We start from the raw sequence: 15,931 nt of genomic DNA, 5'->3' as shown, positions 1-15,931 counted from the left end.
TGGTGTTATTGCAGTATTGCCTGCTGATGCTCAAGTATGTTTTCTTCTCTGTTGATAAACTGGTGTCTGCTTTGGAAGTACCTGGGACACCCCAGATAACAGCTCTCTTCAAATGTTCCTGCTTTGGCTGTAAGTTTATTTCATGAAGATGACAAGTAAAAGTGTTTATAAGTCAAGAATGATTCTAGCCTATAATGTATTCTTATTAACTTTTCACCTGTCATTGACAAGGAATAGTACAGCTGTGGGGTCCTTCTGGGAGATTTTGGCATGGACTCACACACACAGCAACACCCCCTGGAGAGGTATGGTGAACAGGCACAGTATTGTGGAGTAAAGTAAGAGTTAATTGCTTTCTAATGCTAGAGAAATTTGTGATAGTTCATTTGTGAGTGGTCTGCAAGGTAGCACAATGAAACAAACATATTTTCTACAATGTCTTTGTCCCATGCAACGCTAGTATCTGACCGTGTAGGCTGTTTAAAAATTGGGGAGATGCAGGTCAAAATAATAGAAGGAGTTAATATCTGGTATATATTGTTAATCTCTTTTAATCTTCCTTGTAAACCAATATTAGATTTCATCCATGATGGACAAAAAGCCACATGGAATAGCATGCAGGCCTGTTTTGCTTTTCCTGTTGGCTTGTCGAATTTTTTTAATGTTGCCTCAAGCAGATTGGCATCTAGCAACTTTAGCCTCCCAGAAATATACTGTACTACCACAAAGGAGAATGTTATTCCCTTATTTATTGCTTGGGGCTAGCAGTCTGAGCTGTTTTGCACTGAATATGTATCTTTTTATCTTGCTTTATTTTCCTCTAGCCATTTTGGTGCTGCTAAGATCTGATGATTATGAGAAATCAGTAAGTAAAAAGTGCCAAGTGGATTCAAAATAATGGAATTGGACTCACTGAATGCTCACACTGAGTCCTTTGGGGGCTACTGAGCCCCTGTGTGGAATTCAGCAATTGGGAAAAAAATCGGCTTTGACTCCCCTAGAGGTAGCATTCTACTTAATGAACAATGCATTCTTTGCCCTCTTGTGCTCTGATTCTGGTGCCATCATAATATTCAGGTGTTTTATAGAGTTAGAATGATCCATAGGAAATTGTATTTCTGAAATGATCTTTATTGTTAGAGAATTTGTACTGAATACCTGCATGATTTTTTTTTTTTTTTGCATTCAAATCAGTGCACTGATAAATTTAGAACAGAGAAACTAAGGACTCTGACTTCCTTAATTTTATAGTCTAGCATAAGTGTAATTTTAATGGGCATCATTATGTGATGTGGCAATAGGTCTTATCCAGACAGAAGAATGTTCATAAAGATTAAGGGGCTCACAATGCATAAGAGCAAAATAGAGAGTCATACAAATAAATCGTTTTCTTACATTGACTTGTGTCCTCAAAGTAAAGAGTGTGAAAAAAAAACTGGAATAAGAGGAAGTGACATAGAAAATATGCATACAAATATATGATTTATATCCTGCTTATTAGTTCACTGTATTCTAGTCTCAAGAAAGAATAAATATAGTGATTACTACATTAAAAAAGCTATATATTTCATTTCTGAATAAAGCCATACACCACAGCAATACTCCTGAAGTTTGAATGTAAAGACATGTCCAGATTAGCTATAGGAGTTACTTCCTTTAGAATACTGTGATAGAAGATACCAAAATAGGAACTTTAATGTATTAGACAGTATTCTCCAGGCAAGCAGAACCAATATATACATATGTATATATATACATATGTATATATTCATATGTGTGTACACATATGTGATTATTGTGAGATTTATTACAGGAATTGGCTCACACAACTGTGGAGATGGGCTCACATGGCTGTGGGGATGCAGAAGTCCCAAATTCTGTAGGGTCTGCTGCAAGCTGGGAATGCCAATGAAGATTTCCAATGAATTCCCCAGGAGAAACTGTCTGGCTGAAGTAGAGATGCAAATTCTTCCTTCTGACTGCCAAAATCATAAGTTCCCCTTCAAGACTTTCAACTGATTTGATGATACTTCTCTCATTGTTGAAGACAATCTCCTTAGTTTATTGTAGATGTACCCATTCATAGATGCAATCAACTTACTGATTATTTAAATCCAAGAAATAGCCTCACAGTAACAATCAGGCCAATGCTTGCTTGACCAAACAACTGGGCACTATAGCCTAGCCAAGTTGACACATGAAGTTAACCATCACATTTAGGAAATGTTTCCTTAGAGGACAAGAAAGAGCAAGATATAAGAGGCAATAATGTATTATTTATTTGACTGAGATAAACTCAGTTCCAAATCATTAAACATATTTTGCTAATATTTATTCTTCTTTCATTTTGTATTTTGGAGAAGTTATATTTAATCCTGATTGCAGATTTAGACACTGATAGCCAGAATAAAGAGATTCTGTATTGTAATAATTATAGAAAAGAAATGTAGAACAATATTTCCCAATATTAAGGAATGAAACATAGTTGTGTCAAAATAACTATGGTGCCGCTGTTGACTGGAGGACTCAAGAAAGCCTAAATTTCAGTGACATCCTAGACAACAAAAGATCCAAGAAAGAAAATCCCATTCTATGTACTTTTTTATCACATTTCCTGTGTTGCTTCTAGGTGATATTATTAACTTGAAAGAAAAACAATTCCCAATTTCATAATGAAGTGGGAAAAAAAATGAAATGATCTGTGAGCCCAAATTAACCTATTTCCCTAGAGATGAACAGGGCAATAGCTGGTTGTGACCTAGTCACAGACCCTCTATGAATTCATAGGGAGTAGGATATATTACTGAGATTAGTTAGTCTTCAGTGTGACATCTGAATATGGATTAAAATTGTACAGGTGGATCCCTAAACATAAGCCTCTAGGATAAAGACACCAAGAAGAGATCAAGATTCATATTCAAGTATATCAAACAAGAAGGGCACTGATATATTTAAAAACAGCATATTGGTAGAAAGTATTTGAGTTACAAAGTTTCCATTGCACATTTTTAAAAATTCTATCTATTAGATTATATCAAATATGTATGATAGAAAATATATTATTATTTCTTCCAGGCAAAGCAAGACAAGAGAGAATGGTAGCAGCAAATTGAGTGGAAATGAGATGGCTGGTTAGATAAAACAAAGAGTCCTTGTCTTGCTAAGGTCTCCACTTTCCAAACCATGGGAAATATTAAGAATCTTCCACCTTCAAGATGTACCAAGAAGGTATGGTGGTTTGAAGTAAAGTACTCCAGAAAAACATGTGCTTAAGCTTAATCCATTCCTGTGGGTGTGAACCACCTCAGTGATGCATCCCACCTCAATCAGGATGAGTCTTAATTCTATTACTAGAGTCCTTTATAAGTATGGAGAAATTCAAACAGAGAAGGCCACAGAGGGTGGAGACAGAAGCTGAAATCAATGGAATGTGGAAGAGAAGGAAGAGGCCAGAAGAGGCTTCCATGTGTATTGTCATGTGACTGAGGATCCCAGGACCAAGGATCACTGGCAGCCAGACCCAGAATACCAGTCTTCAGGAAGAAAGCATTGCCATGATAACACCTTGATATGGACTTTCTTTTAGCCTCAAAACCATGAGCAGATAATTTCCATTGTTCATGCTGACCCATTGCATGGTATTTGCTTAGGCAGCCATGGAAACAATAGAAGAAGACATCCTAAAAATGTGAGAATAGAAGAGAAAATTCATGGTTTGTTCATTCATCCATCAAACAATCATTGAGGGGCTTTATGTGGCAGGCATTTTGTCAGTCAATAGAGATGCAAATATTTAGAAGACATGGCCTTGGTCTACCTTTAAAAACAGTGATGGGAGGCAGTAAACTGGACCACAATGCTAATACAAGCTGGGAAACAACTAAGGAAAGTGGGAATGATTAACAAGAAAGGGTACATCTGAGATGGATTTCACACAGTAGCTTGCCAAATAAAAAAGATGCAAAAGACATTTGAGATAGAAGGAAAAACAGAAGCTAGGGAGTGTGAGATTGGGATCTGAATAACGGACAAAGTTCTTGGTGGAGAGAGATTATGATGTCAAGAGATAAGGAGGGAAAGCTAGGTTAAGCTGACTTTCATTATGCGATTCATCCTGTAAAAAGCCACGGACATTTAATCAAGAGAATTACATGATAACTTCATGTATATTCTGTTCAGTATGAAAGATGGGAGAGCTGCAGGTAGAGGATACCATATTGCAAGCCAGAACCACAGTGGAAAGGCTAAGCATTGATGCTGGCAAGAGATGAGAAGGATTTTAACAATGGTAATGACCAAAGGTCAATCTCAGGAGAAAAAAAAAAATCATGTAAAAGTAAAATCTGATTATACAAGTGACATTAAGGGAGAGTAATCAAAAATAACTCTGTGGTTATTTGCTTGGGTTCTGTGGTGGTTTGGAGCTGAATATACCCCAGAAATACATGTTCCTAAATTTAATCAATTCCTGTGGGTATGAACCCATTGTGATTAGGACCTTTTGATGAGGCTACATCATTAAGGTGTGACCCACCTCAGTCAGGATGGATCTTAATCTTATTACTGGAATCCTTTATAAACAGAATGAAATTCAGAGAAAAAGCCGAAGGGAGCAGCCAGAAGCTGAAATTTATCTAAAGAGCATGGAAAGTCCAGGAGAGGCTGCCGTGTGCATTGCCATGTGATAGAGGAGCCCAGGACTAAGGATTTCTGGCATCCAGCCCCAGAACACCACTTGTCTTTGGGAAAAATGCATTGCCTTGATGGCTCCTTGATTTGGACTTTCTTTAAGCCTCAAAACTATGAGCAGATTATTCCCATTGTTTAAGCTGACCCATTGCATGGTATTTGCCTGAGCAGCCTAGGAAACTAAAACAGGAGCCTCAATGGATTGTATTGTGATTCCATTAATTGAAACTGGGAATTTAGAAGGAGAACAAGAATAAAGTGGAAGATAATTAGTTTCCGTTCAGAACATGTTGAATTTGAGGTGCATTCCGATATCTGTGCTTAGCAGCTGGTTTTTTATCTCTATCTGATAAAGTGTAATTAGAGCCAAAAATTGATGAAATGTTTTAAGAATACTCCATGAGGTCAGGAAAAAAGAAAAGTACAGTCCTGAAGAACAATATTTAAAATGGCAGTGGAGAAAGAGAGGCCAAGTATGGAAACTGAGAGATGGCAGTAGAGTTAAGAAGAGTAACAAGAGAATGTAAAGAGACAATGGTGAATGGTGCTGCAAGCCGGGAAAAGATTAAATAGGACAAATACTTAAGACAATTCAATTGGATTTCTCAATTAGTCAATCACTAAAAACCTTCTGAAAGTGGTCTCCAAAGAATAGATGAAGCTGGCTCGCCCTTCAGGGAGAGTGAATATTATTAATTTGTCAGCATGATTCTCGCTGGTCCTCAGGTCAGACTCTGGAGCATATATTGAGATTTCAAGGGCATTCCTGGTGCCAGGTCATGAGGTCATGAACCTTAAGAGGTGATAATGGATTCAGCAAAAAGAAAGGAACAGTTTCAAAATAAACCCTTATTAACTTCCACTTAGATTCAGTTCTGTCCCTGTATCAGTCTGTTTTTGCATTTAACAGCCATATTTTGAGACTCACTATGAGGGAAGGTGCCTCTTCTGTAACAAAATCTCAAAGCTAGAGCCGCCCAGGACAAAGAGAATGGGAAGGTAAACTGCAAATCCTCCCAGCTGAGGAAAAAGTCTGCTGAAGAGATGGTGCTTTTGAATCACAGAGCTCTTCTTAGAACTCAGAATGTGGCTTTCATCTTAGACAATCTATGGCTCTTTCTTTAACTCAGGCAGGCTGTGAAATTTCAGAGTGAACTTACGTGGTGGATGTAGTAGTCAAAAGGGTAATGGTCTCTGACTACTTCTCTCTACCAAGTCAGACACCAGTTACAGCCCTCACCCGCAACACCCCGCAGGGTCAGTGTTTTGTATAGATGGAGCCTTGTAGCCACAGTATCATTCTGCAGTTGAAGTAAACCGAGTTCATTATAAGTGCTCTCCCAGATGGGGTTTCATCTCAGACTCATTAGCTCTTGCTTTTGTATCCATTCTATTGTTAACTTTTGAAGATCTTTTTGATCACCTGGCTCCAACTCCCGTTTACATCCTGATTGTTGATCTGTTCAAGGGAGGCAAGCTTTTGGAAAAATGTTTAATATGAGGAAAAAAATGAGTTACAGGGAGAGACAGAAGAGAAACCACAAAAATTGGTATTCACACAAGGATGAAGCCATCCTGATACCACTCTCCTTAAAAGAAAATGCTGAAGAAAAAAAATAATTTTGGAGTTAGGAAATATAGGAGATGGGGTGGAAAGTGGGTGATGGAAAACCAAAATGGAAGAAAGAAAAATCCTTAGGATTATAATTTTCCATATGAGAAGTGTCCTTGTGATTTATAACCATTAATCAGTGATCTATCAGCTTCTTGTCAACCAGGGGTGGGGATCATTACATTTCCTTCTAAGATGGATCTGTTTGATAATGTCTCCTTCAGTTTGCAGCTACTAAAACCACCTATTTCACATTTGTATCCACAAAGTGCATTTGAAAAATAAAGACTTCTTTTATTCCTTTTATTTATCTGCTTTTATCTCTTTCACCTCTACCTTTACCAGTGAAGGCAGACTAAAAACAGCAGTCTCATTATTTACTTACTATTTGTTAACTCTGTTATAGTATACATGTTGTATTTATTAATTGTCATGTTTCAGAGGGATTATATCTAAATGCATGTATATCATATGCATGTTGTGATGAGTCATAATATAACATGGTTCTGCTCTAATGATAACATTTACATAATGCTATATATGATAAGACTATAAAGTAGGGGGCTGGTTTTTCAAGTGAGACTTATCGAAAACAGTCTCCTGACTTTGTAGCCATGCCTCATACATCAAAATGCTCATTCTAAGTGCATTATAATTTATTATAAGCACTTTTATTTCTCTTTACTGCTGGAATGAGATAAAGAATAAACCTTACATGGTACAAACCAGATTTTTTCCTTCTAGAATTAAGCATGTTTTTGATATTTACTTTACACCGACTCAGAAAGTAACATAATTTTCTTTAAATAGCCATGGAATTGTTTCCAATTTCATAGGGAGTGAAGTTTTCTTAACTAAAATTTGAGCCAGATTTCAAGAATAATTTTATTCTTTCAAAGGCACAACTAAAAGCAATTTTTTTCCACTTCTAAATGAGGGGAATTTTTCACAGAGAACAGAGACTCATAGGGAGGATCAAAACAAAAGCAAGATTTAGTATTGCGTCTCATCTTCCCTCAACTGTGGGGGAAGGAAAGAGGAGATTCTGTAGTTCAAAGGAAAGGAAACAGTAATAGAGCCTTACTACTTTAATGCCAGTATAATTATCACTCACCCACTGAGAAGGAGAAGGAGTAGGCATAGAGCATAGAAAGTCCATAAAGCATAGAGTATGCCTTATCCCATCCAGAAGGAATCCCAGTTCTGCCAGCAGATCTCAGCAGATGATGAAGAATAGCATAGACCAGCTGGTGTCCTGTATTCTGGCTGTCCTGGAGAGATAGCCGTGGAATCTGCCTGCTATGGAATTAACTGAATCTCACTGAAAGTAGTGAGGCGTTTAAGGCCTGAGCTGCCTATGCACAGGTATACCAAAAATCTTTTAAAAACCTTCCAGAGAAGGCATCAGAGCCTCAATTTACCATGTTGCTCTATAATCACGCTGCATCATACTGTTTTCAGTTTGATGCTTTTGGGCTTTAGGGGGCTGGCTGTTGACCAGAGAGGGCCAGGGAGGTAAAGGATGCAAGAGAACCCAGGCCCTAATAGAGGGTTTCCGGGGAGGTTACCAGTAAACAAGTAATTGGATTGTACAACAATACCGAGATTATTTAATTTAGCCCAACCAAGGCATCTTTACAGAATGAATGCCCAAGATTCAAATTGTAGAAGGAGATGGGATCAAAACGAGTTAGTCTCTCCCAAAGCTTGTGGTGCACTTTAAATATATTAGCTCATTTAATAATCACAACAATTGAAGAGGTAGTTATTAATTTTGTTTCATGGAAGAAAAACACTGAAGCTTTCCATTAATAATAGTAGACACATTTAGGGTCAGAACTGCTCTATGTGCTTAGAATTAGCCCATTTAAACATCACAACCCTATGTGGTGGATACTATTATCGTCTTAAATTTACAGATGAGAAGTCCTAGGCACAGAGAGGTTGAGCAAATGTCCCAAGATCACACAACAAGAATGTGATGGAGCCAGATTCAGAGCAGGCAACAAGTTTCTCACTCTGCACCTATTACCACCCCACCATGCTGTCTCTCTTTACTAAAAAACCTGCCTGAAGCAACTACACATGACTTGTCCATTCGCCATTGACGAGGAAATGGAGACTCTCATGTTATAGGCTGATTAAGAAGATAATGCTTCATTTCCTAAAGTGACTGAGAGTCTTGGAAATATCCTAGAACAGTGGTTTCCAACCACTCATGAATGTTCCCGAGATCAGTCCTAACTGCACCAGTGACTAGGATTAAAATCAGTCTTTTTCCATTCTCAGCCTCAATTTTAGTCTTTTTTAATTTAATTTTTTTAATTATTATTTTTATTTTATTTTATTTTATGTTACTTTTTAGAATTGCTGTCTTCCTTTGTTTCTGTGTATTTCTTCTACTTGAATGAAGGGATGACAAAGTTGATGTGACAACCAGAGGAGAATGGACTGTCACGGAACTGGCAGTTTGTTGAGGCATACTTGATACTTACTTCAGTATTCTGGTTCCTTCCCTACCCTCCCTCCCTCTCACCTCTACCATCTGCATGGATGTGCATTTCTGCTGATTCCTTCAAGAAGATGAACCTGAGAATATAGCAATGCATATCTATTATATATGCACATATAACATACATATGGCTGGACAAGGTGACTTCTAGTGATAACAGACAAAAAGCACCTTAGAGAGGCCTTTTCATTGTTCCAGGGATGACACAGCTTGTCCAGTCTTTACCATTTGCCATTGTTGACTCCTTTTGCATTTTTGGGTGATAAATAGTAACCTGATGACTGAAAGGGTATTTTTCCAGTATAGCACATGCAAATAACCAATGCAAACTGAGAATTTTTAGAAATACATAATTGATTACAGAGTCTGTGTAGTAATATATATTTAGTGGATTTATCACATTCTAAAACAAAGAGATAAATTTTGTGAACATGACTTAGGAAAATCAGTGTTTTTCCTTTGCAGTCATTCCTCTCTTAGGACCGTTTCCTTATCTACCAAATAATAACTGACAGAAAGTATGAGTGTAAATGAAGATATTGTTTTGTACTTTATGAAATATTTCCATGTACATTAGCTCATTTGATTAACAGAACTAGCATAGGAGTAGTTCTAAGAGGCAGGGGCAATTAGCATTAGCCCCATTTTATTTATGAAGAAACTAGGAAACAGGAAAGCTAAATGAATTACCTGTGTTCCAATAGTTGATAGACTGATGGCCAGAAATAAAATAGATATCCTCAGGGACTAAACAGTGTGTCTTTTACCCTAACACTCCATCAGCTGTGTAGAGATTCCTGAATCAGTGTGATTACTAATCAATTCACATGAATCTTGTTCCTGTGGGTTCACCACCTCTGTGTTCTTACTCTTCCCTGAACGTCCGTGACCACCACTGGGCGTGTGCATATGTACATGGACATGCAAGCACTTGTATGTGAATCCATGCAAAGAAGCTAGGGTGAGGGATAGTGTTCTCACCATATAGGTGCTATCATGGTGTGAACTGGACTAAAATTCAGTAAGACTCTAGAAAAATAAACTATCATCAAACTAAGGTCAGTGTGTATTTCAAGGGGATCAAGAGTAAGAGAGCAGACATGCACAAGACAAGAAAATAAGGCCAAGAGAACAGGAAGGGGTCAACATCAGAAGTCAGAGCCAGAAAGTTGTCGAGATGGGAGCAAGGCAGCTAGATAGTCAAAGCTTCTTGTTGGAGCCACAGCTAATAGGGGAACCTAAGGGTCAGCAGTGAATCTCCACAGTTCTCTTTATTTCTTGCTGAGTTCAATCTTAGAACATGGTAAAGAGGCAGAGGCGATGCAAAATGACTGATAATTCAAAATTCTTTAAACTTGCTTTTTAACCAATTTAGTATTTAGTTTTGAATATAATTGCATATGTATCCTTGGAATTCATTATACTTAAAACAAAATTATAAAGCCAGTCTAAGGACTTCTGACTCAGGAAGATCTGGGATATTTCCACAAAACTTTATTCCATCCTTTGCTTAGAACTTTTTCCTGATTCCACACTTAAATGCTGGAAATGTGAAGCATCACTCCCAAGACCGATTATCTTTTTTCTAGAGGGAAACTATCCCGTGATAGTTTTGTTGATCCACTACGGGTTTTATTTGTAGGGCTGAAGTTGCAAAATAAACAGCATCAACAGTTAGATGCCAATAGCAAGCCACTCTTCCTTTTTCCAGTTGTGACAACAAAAAAAGTCTCCAGACATTGGCAGATGCCTCCCCACCCCAGGGTGGTGGTGGTGGTAGTGGATTGCCCCCAGTTGAGAACCACTCATCTGTTTGTTTGTGTTTTTCTTAATTTAAGAAACAAATAAATCTCTCCTATCTATCTGATTGCACTGCAAAATCAAGTAAAATGTATTAGTTTGTTATTAATGAATAAATACAAGATCATACTCTTGAGAAATACAGAAAATTTATATAAAGCCAAGTTTGGGTAAATTCTAAATGCTGTTTATTTTTAGCAACCAGTAATGCTTGTAAAATATGAAGAGATGTATCTAGTTGTAATTAAACAGGCTTAATATTGGCTAGATGTGTTTCAGTTATATCATGGATATGCTATCAGTACATATGCTATTAAGTAATCTATTGGTACAAACTAAATTTAGCATTTCTTTTCTGCCTCCAATTACCTTCATCGTTTTGGAAGCATAATCCTTAACCTTGCACAGTATGAGTGGAATTGTCAGTGAACCTGTTCATATAAGTGTGCATATATTCTTGGTGTGAAGTGTTTGCTGAGATCCAATGCTTGAAATTTTTATGGGTGCATTGATTTCTTGCGACAGTTTCATGGATTCTGATATACTGAAAAGAGAAGATAAAAATTTGTTTACTTACCATTCCTGGTTTTTTTTTTTTTTTTTTTTTTTGAAACTGATTTGTACAAAATCATGTTCGTAGTTAAGGTAGGTAACTCACCTTTAATATAGTTAAAGTGACAACCAACTAAACATTTACCTACTGCTTTGTACTTTTTCTCACTATTGTTCACTCACAATATAAGATCATTTAGTTATGAGGGATGATCTCTCTTCATATTGAAAATAAGGAGCACATTTTTTTCTTTCCCTTGCTTTCATGTTAAAAATGTGCTCAATAATTTTGTCTTTGTCCTGATCATTTATTCCTGAAAAAAATGTTAAAATGGTTATCCATCTGTTCTGCACCTATCAGATAATTCACAAATATTTGATAATTGAACAAATATTTTAAATTAGCATATATCAGCAAGTGTCTACTATATATATGGTGTGTGTACACTGCTAGGCACTTAGAGGGCTCCAAAAATGAATTGAGAGGATCACTGTCTTTAATAAGCTTATGAAAAAAAAAAAATGAAAGCAAGTAACTCTAATGCAATGTGAAGTTTGATGACCTCAGGAAAAGGAACCAAATAAAAGAATGGGCTACTGATGAGAAATTTCCTGAAGAAACAAAGAGAGGAAGAGTATGGTTGAAGATGAGCAAAGATCCAAGGGAAGAAAAAATTCATCATGTTTGGAAAATGCAGAGGTCTAATTGAATGTGGCAAGCTGGAGGCATGATGCAATTGGAGGGAATAATCCTCAATCTTGCACCTTAAATTGCCAGTTTAATGTCTCTATTGCTACATGTCTTATTTCTATGCTGATGTCTGTAAGACGAATGCACAGCCTGTATCATATCCCCATGCTTAGCAGGAGGACCCCACTCACCACTCATGGTTTCTTTAAGCAGTCATTTTAACAAGGACAGTTCTCCGGAGGGCTATATATATAGGGAAAGAGCACTATTACACACACACACACACACACACACACTGAAACAAGATTATTTGTTTCTCTTGGTCAAGGCTTTCAACCGGAGAGGAGATGTCCTGGGAATGAGTCTTGGAGTTTTATAAGCAGAGTTAGCTTTGGTAGGATCAAAAACCTGCACTAGGAAAACATTCACTTAGTTTGTGCCTATTGCCCTTTTCTTTGCCCTCCCTAATTTTATGTACTTTTGGAGACCCTTGTTCATCTTTCAGCACCTAGTAATGACATGGACTTTTGTCCCTAGTTTCCTTTCTATGGCTCTCTTAATGCATTCAACTCGTCTCTTTTTTGAGCACTTATTCTTGTATACTGAAAATTACTTTTTAGTTCAATCAGCACCTCATCCCCACCCCACTACTCAACCATGGTCCAAGAACTCACAGGAACAAAAATGATATCCCCACTCCAGATTTTCCCGCACAAATCACCCTCAGATTACATATTTCTTAAATACGGCTCTGATCATGTATTTTCTACCTCTAAATACATTAGTGATTCTGTACAATCTACTACAAACCTTTACAGCAAGCACATGGGGTGCTCTGTGGGTTGTCTGAACTCTACTTTCCATGGCTGAAAAATTTTAGACCTTATACAAAATTTAGAATGGTGGGGAGGTCGATATGGAGACACAAATAAATAACTGAAAGATTATGTCTACAAAGGCTTTCAATATAACCATAGTAAGTATGGTAGAAGACTAAATGAGTAGAATATCAATGACAGAAGACTAAATAAATAGTTATCGATGACATGTTACACAACCTAAATTATTAATAATGTGACCCACCTTGAATCATCCTATGCTTGCTGGTAACTTTTTTGGATCTCACGTCTTTGAGGTGTGAATCCCTTGGACTTTTTTGCAGGTTGCATGCCTTTTAACAGCTTTGGGTTTTTGTATTTTTTGGTTTTGCTTGTATATTTGGTTGTTTTTTTACCTTCTGACCTCCCAGCCAACTCTTGACTTCCTGGCAGTATTCTACAGCCTTCCCATTTAAATTTTCTCATCACCTGTCTCAGCTGCCTGCCAGAATTCCCACCTAAATTGGAGGAACATTCTCTTACCCTCTCCTTGTGGCATCAATACACACTCTCTTTAGGATGCAGTCCTTTCTAAATTCTGGGATTTGTTGGCAGTGTCGCAAGTTCCTGGAGGAAACATTCTATTCAATCAAACAACACATTAACAATAACAAATTTTAAAAATACATGTCTTCACACCTTCCCTGCTTTAGCCAAGGCAGATTTTGGAGATTAAGTTATTAGGTATACAGTTTTGAAGTAGACGTAAGCATTTGGGGTGGGTGATAATTCATTTTTATCATATTATGATGACATAGTATGAGAATTCTCACTTACCATGCTGGCCTTCACAATACATGGTTAAGCTAACTTACCTCCTGGATACAAGCACATGATGCTTACTGGTGAATCAGTGTATGCAGAGAACCTAGGTCTGAATTTATATTAATGTAATTAATTAATATATGTTATATAATATATAATTAATATATACTATAAATATCATGTAAATACTATTTGCAATATAACATTTCTTTTAGCATTTAGGAGACTACCCTGTGTGTCTGGTTATTTTCACTTAATAAACATAGACTTCTACAAATTGAGACTGTCACTTTTTGACTCTTACATTCTTTTTCTTGCATGTGATTTTTATGATTAAAAGTAGTGGCCACCTTAAATAAAGATTTTAAAATAAAATTAAAAAGTGTTTTGATATTAAATTATTATTTTGTTCATTTTTTAGAATGAAATTTTAGGCACATTGTAGAAGGATATTTTCTTGTTACAGAGTCAATATTTTTACTTGAAACTACTGACAACACATAAAAGAGCTCTTATGTATTTGGAAAAGTGTGTTCCTTTTAAAAAACAATAGGTTGTGTTCTGGTCTTGGAGTTTGATTAATCATACTGAATCAGTAAAAAGTGTGAGTGTATGGGTATGTTTGTATATTCTAATATATTTGTTTGGAAGTATAAGTTTGGAAGCAAAAGATAAGTTTAAAAGTTTAATGTGAATGAAACCTAATGTAAAAATAAGGTTCTATATAGATTGTCATAAAATTTCTTCATAATACGTTATTTAGATAGAAACATTTTTTATGGCTCTGACAATTTGGCTGAAATAGTTAAGTTCTTCTTTAGGTGAGATAGATCTGAACACTTTCAGGGAATAATTTGGAATAATGATCTGTATGATGATTTTAACTTTTCCATAAACAAAATTGCTTAAAATGTTTAAAAGACCTTAAGGACCTGACATAGAAATTCTACGTTGTTTTGACAAGGAAATTTTCCAAATTCATTTGTGGATGCTGTTGGGCTTAGGATAGGGCAAGGGAAAATAGGAAATCATATGTCCTGTGTTTGCATGTGTGACACTGTTCATTCACACAACAGGCATTTACCAAGTATCTGTGTTATGCCAGATTAGTTTTTTGAGGTACTCTAATGAATAAGACAAAATCTCTGTCTTCATTTTACTTATAGGCCATGCATATGTGAAATATATATATATATATATATATATATATATTATTTTTTTTTTTTCTCAAAATGAACAGATTAGGGCCATATTCTGAGCTTAACAGCATTGAGGGATCTCTATGATGCAACAAAGTCGGTCCTTGCTCTGTTGGGCTGTGCTAGGGAGGACAGTGAAAGGGAGAAAGTGATAGAAGATTTAAAATGCATTTTTAGAGCAAATTTTCATTCTTTTCAGAATAAAAAACAAAATAAATCCACATTCAACAGCTTCATTAATGATCTGGGAAAACACCACAAACAGTCCACTAATTAATTCATAAATGATTCTAAATTGAGAGATGCTGCAAACGCCCGTAAGGACAAAGAAATGATATCACAAAAAGTGGAACAGGACAATTAAAATTGAGTCTAGAAAGAAGCAGCAAGTATCCACAAAGTTAGCCTTGTGCTCTTCATGGAGGAACTCGTAAACTATTGAACACATATAATTAGTCTTAAGAATATCTGCATGGCAAAGAAGCAGATACTGGGAAATGGAGATATTAAATGATACTTTAATCTAGGTGTATTTATGAAAACACATAGGTGGAGAAGAAAAGAAGGACCTGGGAATCTTGGCACCCAGGTTACTAAACCTATTTCTCACTCTAAATGAAACATAAATTCCGCATAAAAACAATGAGATAAGGAGGCCTTTTGTACATAGATGAGATATTTTAAAATGACTAATCTTTTCTCCTTATGAGAGATACAAGTTGTCCTCTGTATCCCTACGATGCCTATGGTTAATGAGTCACTTTCCTGTCTATGCACTGATGTGGAATCTCTATGTCTGGCTCCTTTGACCGGAGAGAAAACCTGGATTTGACTCGGTTTGGAAATTGCAGAGGAACATGATGTTTTAATTGTTCTGCCGTCAAGCTCCTGTCTCCTTCTGTCCACCCCTCATGCCCCAGAGTGCTGAGCAGCTGGCTCTGCAGCTGTGAACAGGGTCTAGGACAATTTCCCTGTGGGGCGGACATAAATATACAAAGTAGTTTTTTGTTAGTTTGTTTCCAATGCCAAATTCCTCTGGGAATTAAAGGAGGAAACTGCCTCATCAGAGAGTATTTACCCTTTCTCCCTAACCCAGGTTCTTTTCCCCTCTCTTTCAAGAGTAAGAGATCTTTTCTGGTTTCTAAAATAAGTAGTCATGTAAATAAGCATTTCTCCTTTAGCTTCCTTGATATATATGAATCAGTACTTCTTTTTGTTTTTTCATCTCCCATA

At 36.6% G+C, this 15,931-nt stretch overlaps 1 protein-coding gene across 4 annotated transcripts in view; it reads left to right on the top strand.

Annotated features, from left to right (window-relative positions):
• The window catches only part of LOC119533935 (limbic system associated membrane protein), an 878,762-nt gene that overhangs the window by 551,620 nt on the left and 311,211 nt on the right, over positions 1-15,931 (top strand). The window lies entirely within an intron of this gene.

The sequence above is a fragment of the Choloepus didactylus genome, chromosome 1, assembly GCF_015220235.1.
Source record: "Choloepus didactylus isolate mChoDid1 chromosome 1, mChoDid1.pri, whole genome shotgun sequence".
NCBI classification, from domain to species: Eukaryota; Metazoa; Chordata; class Mammalia; order Pilosa; family Megalonychidae; genus Choloepus; species Choloepus didactylus.
This window is presented reverse-complemented; position numbering and strand designations above follow the sequence as displayed.